The sequence below is a fragment of the Equus asinus genome, chromosome 7 (genome assembly GCF_041296235.1).
Source record: "Equus asinus isolate D_3611 breed Donkey chromosome 7, EquAss-T2T_v2, whole genome shotgun sequence".
NCBI lineage: Eukaryota > Metazoa > Chordata > Mammalia > Perissodactyla > Equidae > Equus > Equus asinus.
The window spans coordinates 60192394-60204759 of NC_091796.1; the positions used below are offsets into that span (position 1 = coordinate 60192394).

General features: G+C 42.3%; 1 long non-coding RNA gene across 1 annotated transcript in view; it reads left to right on the plus strand.

Moving 5' to 3' along the window:
- LOC139045775 (uncharacterized) overlaps positions 1-7273 on the plus strand; it is a 53052-nt gene extending 45779 nt beyond the window's left edge. The window contains exon 3 of the long non-coding RNA XR_011504869.1: positions 5108-7273. This is a non-coding gene — a long non-coding RNA (uncharacterized lncRNA). The remainder of the gene's footprint in view (positions 1-5107) is intronic.
- Positions 7274-12366: the final 5093 nt, after the last annotated feature.

Genomic DNA, 12366 nt, shown 5'->3' on the forward strand with positions numbered 1-12366 from the left:
GACGGTGTGTGTGTGTGTGTGCGTGTGCATGTGGGTGTCTGAGAGAGAGAGAGAGAAACTCAGTCCTGCTCTTCCCCTGGTTACAATTGAAGTTGTCACTGACTTCTTATGGTCTAAAGACTCCGGGCTCTTTGGAACAAGCTGCTGGAGCCATGACCTCCCTCTATTACTTTCACCGGCTAAGAGGAAGGGGATAGAGAAGTTTGGTCCAGCCCTAACGGGCCATATTGTGTTGGCTCTGTCTGAAAGTTATACTTTTATCTCTAAAGTTTGCTTAAAATAACTAGAGGAGCTTACTGCTTGGGATGCCTGCCTCGCCCCAACCTCCGTACATAAGCATTACTCATTATGGACATCTCAAGTGGATTGGGAGGTCCAGGTTTCCACACTGGCAAATGCGACTCTCCCTCCCAACGGCCGCAGCTCTTGTTAGACCAGGATGGACATTTGGCCCAACTGGGTTAGTCAGGTTCTCTCTTTTGGATGCTTGAGATAGTTGGTTTGAGGCCCTGGAGCTGAGAGCGATCACCTAGAATCAAGGCCGATGAGACCATCTTTGAGGATGTGTGCCACATCAGAGGAAGCCATCTGTAGACGCAGATAAATGATGCGACTGAGCAGAGAGGAGCAGAAAAGAGGTTACGGGCTCCACAGAGGTGGGGCTTGTGACCGTGTAACCTCTCTGTACATGTTTGTGAGGGCTGCCCTAACAAGTCCCCAGACTGTGGGGCTTAAACAATCAAAATTTATTTCTCACAGTTCTGGAGGCTAGAAGTCCAAGATCTGAGGCCTCTCTCCTTGGCTTGTAGACGACCAACTCTTCCCTCTGTCTTCACATGGTCTTCCTTCCACGTGAGTCTGTGTCCTAATCTTTTCTTACAAGGACACCAATCATATTGGATTAGAGCCCACCCAAATGACCTCATTTTACCTTAATTACCGCTGTAAAGGCCCTGTCTCCAAACACAGTCACTCTCTGAGGTACTTGGGTTAGGACTTCACCGTGTGAATTTGGGGGATGGAGAAGAGGAGAGACAATTCAGCCCAGAACACTGTGTCCGACTTTCCAGGCTGAGTTAGCACCTCGTGGGGCCTGTTTGTACCTCCCCTCTTTGGGATACAAGATAACAAATTCAAACTTTTGACTTGTGATAATTTGAGTAGATTTCTGCTCCTTCCAATCAAATAATTCCTGACAAAGATAATTAGTTTTATACATCAAAAAGCTGCTCTGTGATTTTCCAGACTTTGAGGACCAGAAAAGTTAGTACTGCCTTTACACACGAATTTTAAACAGTAACGATTTCCAGGTAATTCTCTGGGTTTTGATCTTGAACTGAGCTCAACCTTCTTGAAGCTTCCTCTTCCTCTTCCAGTTGAAAGCTATCTTCAGACTTCCACATAATATGCCAAATCCAAGATGCTGTCATTAACATTCCTGCCATCCCTAAGGCCATATTCACAGACATGCGAGGGTCACTCTGTGAGTCCCACTTTCTGAATTCTGTGATTTTGTTATGGTGAGATACTTGACTTTCTCAAGGAAAACAGAGGATAGTTTTTGGACAGAGGAGGGTAGAGGGTTGGAGGGATATTGGGGTTGATCAAAGAAAAAGACATGACCACAAGGTGGCAGTAGAACGCACAAGCTTTATCTGGCGCTTTTTGACAGGTTAGCATGTGGGAGGTCACAGCACTTTGGCAGAAGATCAGCCAGAGGCTACTGTGCAGGAGACCGCCTCTCAGAACAGGAAGAGGGCAAGGGAACTCCCCAGGGGAGAAGGGAATCAGAGAAGGGACTGACATGTCTAGGTGACATCGCTCAACAACCTGGCAGGGAGTTTCTGGGAGAGAGAGCTCTGAAGGGCAGCAGCCACGTGGGATCTTTATAGCCTCAGGTCTATCTTAGCTGTGGCAGGGGATGTTAGGCACAATTTCTCGGGGATGCCTTACGTATTCTGAGTTGCCTTTATAGAGGTGTATTTTTCTAGGACCCTGTGCAACCGTTGTATGTAGTCCCATGGGCTGACTGCTTTGTATATGAGAATAAATCTACTTCTTCCTAAAAAACAAAAAACAAAAAAACCAGGTAGGCTCTAACTGGCTAAAGATCTGCTTATTGGAGCTTTAGTTAAAACAACTGGGTGCGTGATAATTCGAGTTTGATGCGAGAGGGCTTTTGAGCTTATGGGTCTCGGCTGGCTATGAAGAAATGAAGAACGAGGGGCCGATAAGCCAAGGCCGTCTTTGGCTCATTTATATAACAAGGAGGCAGAAGGTATTGGAAAGAAAAAGAAGGCAGGTAATACACCTTTAATTCTTTTAAAAAGAAAAAACACTAATGAAAAACAGTAGACTATTGCAGAACTTTTGATTAAATAAAGAAATGAATTCTGGTTCAGTAAACTCCCCAGGCAGAATTGAGCAGTATTAGTCGACCAACTTTGAATATCATCCATATTCATTTACTTTGAAGAAAAAGGCTCATATTTAAAACATCTTGCCTAAAAGATGGTTTCGCTTTAGAGTACCCATTTATATTTTTTTAAAAAAGCATCATGGGGTTGGTCCTGTGGCCGAGTGGTTAAAGTCTCGCACATTCCACTTCAGTGGCCTGGGTTCGCAGGTTCAGATCCTGGGCGTGGACCTACACCCTGCTCATCAAGCCATGCTGTGGAGGCATCCCAGATAGATACAAAATAGAGGAAGATTGGCACAGATTTTAGCTCAGGGCTAACCTTTCTCAAGCAAAAAGAGAGGAAGATTGGCAATGGATGTTAGCTCGGGAACTGTTGGATGCTGCCCCCAACATCCAATCTACTCTTCTTCCTTGCTAGCCAAGCCCTGATTTCATTCAGGTGTCCAGTGCTCCCTCAGTGGTTCATGGAAACTGATCATATCCCCAAGACCAGAGGTAACCCTAATCGATGGACTGATTTCCCTTGCCAGCAACTGGCTTCAGAGGCATGTGACCTCATTCTGGCCAAAGAAAGATGAGGACAGTCTGCCCACGTTCTAAAAGTTCTTTCTAGAGGAAACTCAGAATTTCGACATGGAGAGGGCCATGAATTGGAAGAGCAGCTAAGAGACTTGTCCTCAAGCTGTATTTGCATAGCACTTGACATAAAAGTGAGAGAATGTCAAATACCCTTTTCACAAGACTGTAGGGAGGGGGTGGGTTACTGTTGGAGAATATGGGTTGGGAGGGGGACAACATGGACCCTCAGAAGTCACCTTGGCAGCTCCCTCAGCTCCACTGTACCACCGTCAGTCTCCCTCCCTGGACCTACTGTGTCCATCAGCAAGGCTTCCTGTCATTGAGGGCACTGCTGTCACCCAGGGGCAGATGGAGGATCAGCCAAACTGGCTCTTGGGGTTCCGAGGTGGGAACTGGCTTTACCCCAGAACTGGGTCCTAGAAGTAGAGCGTTGAGTAGCGTCCTTGTGACCACAGTCCATCACTGAGAACCTTGTGGGGGCAGAGAGCAAAGAGCTTCAGTTCCAACTAGCACAAAGCACAGACCACGCTTGTGCCTAGAGCACCAGGAAACCAGAGACACCCAAGAAGAGAGACAGGGGAAGAATGTTAAGAGAGAATTCCATATTTCCTGAAGGAAACAAAAAAGGCATTGAAATAATTATTATGACAAAAATCAGAATGGCTTGGCCCTCCGTATTGGTTTCCCAGGGCTCCTGTAACAAAGGACCACAAACTGGGTGGCTGAGAACAACAGGAATTACTCCCTCATAGCTCTGGAGGTCAGACGTGAGAACTTGAGCAGGGCCGTGCTGCTCCGAAACCTGAAGGGAGAAGCCGCCCCGGGTCCCCAGCCTTGGCGCCCGGCCAGCAGCTGACGGCTTTCCCTTGGCGGGCAGCTGCCGCGCTTCAGTCTCTGCCTCTGCCATCACATGGCGTGCTCCTCTCCTCTTCTTAGGAGGACACCAGTCATGCTGGATTAGGGGCCCACCCTAATGAGTGTGACCTCATCTTAATTTAACTAATGATATCTGCAATGACCCTATTTTCAAATGAGATCACATTCTGAGGTACCGGAAGTTAGGATTTCACGTATTTCTTTGGAGCCCACAGCTCAACCCCTAACACTTTTTTTAGATTTATGTTAAACCTCGTGCACTTTTTCTTTTTCTTTCTTTCTTTTTTTTTGCTGCAGAAGATGCAGCCTGAGCTATCATCCACTGCAAATTTTCCTCTTTTTTTTTGTATGTGAGCTGCTGCCACAGCATGTCCACTGACAAGTGGTATAGGTCCACACCTGGGAACTGAACCAGGGCTGCCAAAGCAGAGCATGCTGAACTTAACCACTAGGCCACCGGGGCTGGCTCCATCCATTGTTTCTTTTGAATTACGTATGGTGAAGTACACAGTCTCTCCAGGGCTTAGGGCTTCCAAACGTCTTGATCGGGCCTTAGACTTCACAGAGATAATAACATAGCGATCATTGAGGGGCTTTGAGCATCCCTGATATGCTTTTCTTCCCCCTTCCTTGCAAACGTGTTGATCACCACCCACCACCCCTCTTCCCTCAGGAAGTGGGCAGTGCTCAGAGCTGAGTCCTCCATCTCCTGGAACGATGCCCTCCCACTTTTTCCTGGATTTTGCTCTGTCAATTATTCCCTCAATGTCTCAAACTCTCTTTCTTGTAAAAAAATGTTTATTTAGAATCCCCAAATATGAAAGAGATGTTCGTTCTTTAGTGTAAACATATTTTATGCATTCATATTTGAAACATTATTCATCTTAATTGAGTAATAAGGAGGAAAGTGTTATTTTGGTTTTGGTTAATATACAGTTGTGAAGTTGGTAGAGCCCAGAAATAAACTCACACCTATATGGTCAATTAACCTGTGACAAAGGAAGCAAGAATATACAATAAGGAAAAGACGGTGTCTTCAATAAATGGTGTTAACAGCCACTTGCAAAAGAATGAAGCTGGACCACTTTCTTACACCATATACACAAATAAACCACAAATGGATTAAAGACTTAAATGTTAGACCTGAAACAGTGAAAGCTCTAGAAGAAAATGTAGGCAGTGAGCTCTTTAACATCAGTCTTAGTAATATTTTTTTTGGATCTGTCTCCACAGGCAAAGGCAACAGAAGCAAAAATAGACAAATGGGACTACATCAAACTAAAAAGCTTTTGCACAGTGAAGGAAACCATTATCAAAATGAAAAGACAACCTACTGGATGGGAGAAGATATTTGTAAATGATATGTCCAATCAGCGGTTAATATCCAAAAATATATAAAGAACTCATACAATTTGATATCAAAAAACCAAACAATCTGATTAAAAAACCAAACAATCTGATTAAAAAACAGGCAGAGGATCTGAAAAGACGTTTTTCCAAAGAAGACATACAGATGGCCAACAGACACAAGAAAAGATGCTCAACATCACTAATCATCAAGGAAATGCAAATCAAAACCACAATGAGATATCACCTCACACTTGTCTGAATGGCTATTATCAAAAACACAACAAATAACAAGTGTTGGTGAAGATGTGGAAAAGAGGGAACCTTTGTACAGTGTTGGTGGAAATGTAAATTGGTGCAGCCACTATGTGAAACAGTATGGAGATTCCTCAAAAAATAAAAAATAGAACTATCATATGATCCAGCAATTCCATTTCTGGGTATTTATCCAAAGAAAATGAAAACTCTAATTTGAAAAGATACATGCACTATGCCCCTTGCAGCATTACTCACAATAGCCAAGACGTGGAAACAACCTAAGTGTTCAACAATGGAAGAACGGATAAAGAAGACGTGATGTACATATATACAATGGAATACAACTCAGCCATGAAAAGATGAATCCTGCCATTTACAACAACATGGATGGATTTAGAGGGTATTATGCTAAGTGAAATAAGTAAGACAGAGAAAGACAAATACCATATGAATTCACTTATATGTGGAATCTAAAAAACAAAACAAAGAAACAAAACAAAATAGAAATAAACTCATAGATACAGAGAACAAACTGGGGGCTGCCAGAGGGAAGGGGGTGGGGGGCAGGTGAAATAGGTGAAAATTTAAGCGGTATAAGCTTCCAGTTATAAAATAAATTAGTCCCAAGCATGTAATGTACAGCATATGGAATTGTCAATAATATAGTAACAATTTCGTATGGTGACAGATGGTTAGTAGATTTGTAATGGTGATCATTTCGTAATATATATGAATGTCGAATCACTAGTTGTACACCCGAAACTAGCATGATATTGTAGGTCAACTAGACTTCAATGAAAAAGTAAAATAAAATAGTGACGTTGGGATTTACACAGCTGCAGATTTATTGTAAGTAATGAAGATTAAGCTTCAGGATCCCTCATTTGCAGAGGCCCCTCTGAGGCCTGGAAAGGGTTCCAGCACTGTGTTCACATGACCGACTGTTTGTAAAATCTGCAAGAGAACAACTTTACTGTGAATTGTTAAGGTTGCTGCCGCCTGCCGTGCCTTCTCTCCTCCCACTTCACTTCCCCATATGTCAAGTGGAGTTTCAGTGGCCATATCTATGGGGAAATTGAACTGGGAATGTTTTTAGTTTAGGCTTAATGGGATATGTTATGTGGTTTGCAGTCACTTGTATGTATAGTCAGATTACTGCTAATAATTCAAGGTAGGAATAAGCTTTCTCCCAACTAACTCGGGGTTGTGACACTAAGGTTCACGTTCAGAGGTCGTATTGCAATTATAACACGTTCTACAGGCCAGCAACAAAAATATATGGGTAACGGAGGGGAAACTGCAAGTATAGTCAAAAGCTTGCCTGTGGAACATTCTTCTAATCATGAGAAACATAAAATGGGAAGTGGAGAATTAGGGCCTCATCAATGACTGAGCAAAGTGGAATTGTCTCCAGCAAGGAATGCATTTAACAGTGAAGTGTAGACAATTAAAAACACAAGAAACATTTTGTTTTCTTTTTGGATGAAAATGGTGTGAAAAAGAATCAATCAAAATTGCCATGTTTGTGGAACATAAGCCTATAGCAGAACTATAAACAGAGAATATGTCTGCATATGAAATTGCATGTTTTACACATTGCAACTATCAATAACAAAAAATTTAAAAATCCCAGTCAACCATGCTAAAAGAGACACTGCATTTCAATTATCTCTGTAAAAGATATTATAAAATCATTGTCATATAATCAAATGTATTCAGCCAACAAATACAGTAAAAAAAATTACAGAACTTATCCAGGCAATTAATTAATAAAAATACCAAGTTTTAAAGTTATGTTCAGAGCATTTATTGGCTCTTTTAAATTTATGAATTGTTACTTATTTTATCACTTGAAATAAAAATTCACTTTCTGCCTAATTTTTGTTGGGAGACAATTCTCCATGCGTCTCTCGTGTTCCTACACATCTTGCGAGCAGGGGCTTTCGTTCCCAATGATCTTTCCAGGGAGGTTTGTATAGTAAACACCCTTGGAAGATGGAGATCCTGTCTCCCTTCGGGGCAGAGGGAGGAGTCATCCGCTGACCAGTGTAATAAAGACAGCGACTCTCTCCCGGCAAAGGGTGGGCAGGTTTGCTTGCAGCCCTGTGAGTGGCTGGGGTTTCCTAAGCTTGAGCTTCCTCAGCTGTGATGCAAACCCACTGTGTGCGCAACATCTACCCGGGCTGAGCCCCATAGCACCTGAGGGACTTGGGGACGGAGGTGACTATGAAGCTCACGTTGCCCACTGTGCCTTTTGTAATAAAGTAATAACATAAGCTAATGAAATGTGTCCCACCACGGGTGGGTCTCTGGAAAACAGTATGGAGTTTCCTCAAAAATTAAAAGTAGAACTGCCATCTGACCTGGAAAGCTGTCTTCCAGGAATATATCCAAAGGTAATGAAAACTTGAAAAGATATCAGCACCCCCATGTTCACTGCAGCTTTACTTATGACAGCTGAGACACAGAAACAACCTAAGTGTCCCCAATGGATGAATGGATAAAGAAAATATGGTATCGATATACAATGGGATATTATTGAGCCTTAAAAAAGAAGGAACTCCTGCCATTTGCAAAAATACAGATGGACCTTGAGGGCTTCAGGCTAAGTGAAATAAGTCAGACAGAGAAAGACAAATACTGTATGAGCTCACTTATATGTGAAACTTAAAAAAAAAAAAACCCAAACACATAGATACAGAGACTTGACTGGTGGTTATCAGAGGTGGTGGAGTGGGAGCAAAATGGGGGCAGGGAGTCAAAAGGTACTAACTTCCAGTTATAAAATAAGTTCTGGGGATGTAACAGACAGCATGGTGACTGTTAACAGTACTATACTGCTTATTTGAAAGTTGCTAAGAGAGCAAATTTTAAAAGTTCTCATCTCAAAAAAAAAAATGTATAATTATGTGAGGTGACTGATGTTAACTAAACTTATTGTGGGGATCGTTTCTCAATATAGACATACGTCAAACAATAATGTTGTACACCTTGGACTAATACAAAGTCATATGTCAATTATATCTCAATAAAACTGGAGGGGAAAAGGTGTCTGGGCAGGAACAAGATTGAGACCTGCGCGCCTCCCTATGTCTCTCTGCCTGTGAGCCAGGAGCCTCATGTGTTCTGCCAGCATTCATGAAACTGTGGTGGTCTAACTTGTTAGCTTGCAAATTGGGTAACATCTCAGACTCTTCACAGTTCTTGATGGTTTTGCATTTGTAATTTTGACATTTCTTTTCTTAAAGATGGATCCCCAAATTGTAAAAGCTTCAAGCCCCACAAAACCTGGATCCACCCTGAGTTTATAGATGATGCTTTTTTTATATCCAGTAGAATGTTATTTTGATTTCCAATATTGGGAAATATATTGAATTTGGTATGCTTCTCTAGCGACTCCTATCTGTTGCCTTCCCTTCATAGCTGGCACACTGCCCAGTTCTCAACTGCCGCACTGTGAAACACTTGTTCGTTGTGAGCAGTTGTCAGGCACATCACAAGTAATTTGTTATTGATAATGAAAGTAACAAAGTTTGCTAATTATATTCTTTAAAAGAGATTAGGGCTGATTTAAGCTCGCCTCTATAACGTCATATTTGTAAGGATACATTCCTGTATTTGTTAGGATTCTTTTAGCTCCAAATCTGAAAAGCCTAACTCCAAATTCTTCCATAAGGGAATTCATTCTCCTGCACCGTAAGATGTCCCTAGATGGGGGGAGGTCTCCATTGTTGGTTAATTCAGTGACTTCACAACCGTATCACAGTCCCAGGTCTTTTCATCTTTCTGCCATCACTCTTTTCATCACTCTGCCATCTATAACCTGTCAGCCAGCTCTCCTTAAGATTGCAAGACGGCAGCAGCAACTGTAATCATTTCACACACAAAAAGTCAGAGGCAGAAAAGGGACTCTCTCTTCCTTGGGTCTTTTTTGAAGAGCTAAGGACCTTTTACCAGAAGCCTCTACCTTCCTGAAGATTTCCCTGCATGTCTCATTGACCAGAGCTTGGTTATACGCCATTTCTTAAGTCCCTACTGACAAGGAGAATAGAATCTGAATGATTGCTTTAGGTAAATCACCATTCTCTTGCTGGCCCTCATGCTTGGGCAAGCTTTGCCTGATGCTTGGGCAAGCATTACTTCACAGAGCAGTGTGAGTTTGGACAAAACTCAGAGTTCTGTTAGTAGAGAAGAATAATGCAATCTGATTCCTACCTCATTGCAATGAATGCTCTTCAATATAGATGGCCCTCTCTTTGCATGGTTCTGATAAGCAGAAACTTCAGTTACTACAATTTAGTTAAATAACACCAGTTCCCTAACAGCTCAAATTTCCATTACCATAGTGTATTAACTATGAGTAATTGCATGAAGTACAAACTTCACAGCTAGCTCTTCAGTCCACAGATTGCTACATAAGTACCAGGTGTGCCTCATAATCAGTGACCACCACGTCTGTCGTGGATGCTCTGAAGGACTTCCACCAAAGTTTGGTTTGGATGTCAAGACTGATGATGCCATGCACACCCCAAGAGGGTGTGTTTGTTTACATAAGTGAAGCTTTCTGGGGAGAATAGGATGGGTCTCCCAAGTTAGTTCAAAAACGGCTTGAGACCAGAGGGAAGGATATTGGCTTAGGGGTTTATTGTGCCCACGGGGTGGGGGTGGGGCTAGGGTGAAAGCCTGCTGGAGGCAGGGGCTTTCATGGTTTGAAGTGCCCACCGGCACCAAAAGAGGGAGCACTTGGGCTTTCTTATCGGCTTGTCTAGAGGTGGGACGCAAGGGGAAGAAGGAAGCGTGAGGCTTAAAAGATGTCAACAGTCAAATATCAAAAACCAGAGTCAGATTCTCCATCACAACGCCACTTCTTTCCACGTCTGCTGGTGACCGGTCACTATGTGGTTATTTAGTTTCCACACAGACAGCCAAGTGTGTTGTTGAGTTGGCTCCTTGACTCCTAGTGCTAAAGTCATGTGACATTTTACAAAAATGGATAGTCAAAAGAGGAAATTGGCCAATGAAGGTGAAGTATAGCAAAGAGACAAAAAGTGATAACGCTGGAAGTGAAATTTGAGTCTATGTACATGGAGTTATGGAAGAAACTGCTGGCTGTGGGATGGGTGACCCTGTCATCTTTTGAGAGATTTTAGATGTGAAGACAGAGGAACTCAGCTTATTGACACAAAGGAGCAAAGTGGTTGTGAAGAAAAGGATGAAGCCACCAAGAGGAAGTAATGCCAGCAAAAAACTTAACATTAAATGAACTTTTCAAGGTATTTCATAACATTGAGAGCACAAAGAATAAAATGTTAGAAGCTGTTCCAAACTTAGAAAGGAGTATAACAATTCACCATAGCATAGACAAGATGTCCACTCCTGATGGTAAGTTATAAGACAAGAAGAAGACAAGCACTGTTCAAGTTACTCTTTTTTTGTTTTTGAAGTTAACTTACACTCTTTTTTTTTTGGCTGGGAAAGATTCGCTCTGAGCTAACATCCGTTGTCAATCTCCCTCTTTCCTTCTCTTTTTTTGTCCCCAAAGCCCCAGTTCTTCTATGTGAGCCACTGCCACAGCATGGATACTGACAGACGAGTGGTGTGGTTCTGTGCCTGGGAACTGAACCTGGGCCACCGAAGCTGAGCACACCAAACTTTAACCACTAGGCTGTCAGGGCTGGCTCTAAGTTATTCTTGATGACTTTTTTACAACAACATAAAACAATTTAATTCTAATGTTTCTGATGTTTTAATTCTCAACGTTTTAAATTACAGCGTCCTAAATAAATACTAGTTTTACTATTTTTTTCCTTTCTTTATGCACTTATAGCTGACTGTCAGAATACTTTCAATGTTTTGAAAAAAATTTGTAAAGGTCATGAAACAATCATAATTTCCCATTGATTATGAAGATCATTGTGCACTCTGAGTTGGCAGGATCTTTTCTATGGTCCGTCAACGCTGCGCAAAGTGAGGAGTGCCTGAACTTATTTTACTGGACAGTTCTGTAATATTTGACTCTTTTGGTCATTCCCACCTTTGTAAACCACAATCTTCCCCTGTTTTTCCTTGACCCCATTGTCTCCCGATTCCTCCCACCTCCCTTCCAGGGTTTCTTCCCAGCCTCGCCCCCTGTGCTTAGTTTTTGGGTGTTGGTGATCCCTAGATTCTGTCCTGGACTCTTCGTTGCTCACTCTGTGTACTCTTCTGGTTCTGACCTTTTGTGAAAGTTGAAATTTCTCTGCTTTAGGTAGTGATGATGGTGTGAAGGTGATAATGAAAAGAGGGGGCCTTTCAAAATGGTAGGGACAAAGTCAGGGGGGAAAAATAGGATGGCGAGGTGTCACCTTTATTTCACAACCTGGATTTAGGACAGAGCCAAAGAAGCCAACTAAGTTTATCAATATGAATATCTATGAAAATGTCATTCATTCTTTCACAAATATTTGCTGAATTGTACTATATATCGTCCAGTTCTATATGTTGGAACCCTAGGTAGTGACAGATGGTTGGTTTAAAGCAGCGCATATGGATTCGAACTGCCCTCGGGAGGTGCTACCCGAACCTCTGTGCCATTTAACCCATTAACTATTCTGGTGGAGGAAATTACAGAGCTGCTTTATGGGGAAGATATTTTATTCTGGGCAAGAGGGTCTTCAGCCTCACAAGCCATGCCACCTCACCTGCCATTATCAGGACAGGCAGCACTATAACAATCAGAATGGACTGAATTAAAATTTTTGAGATTACTTTTGCAGATGTGTCTTGCTTTGCAAAATTGCAGTATTCCCAAAAAGTCGTGGGTAAATGAGTTTCTTTAATTCCTTACATTTACATAACGAGCTGTGGTTTACAACAGACTTCACAGATTGTTAGTTGATTTTTTCGGG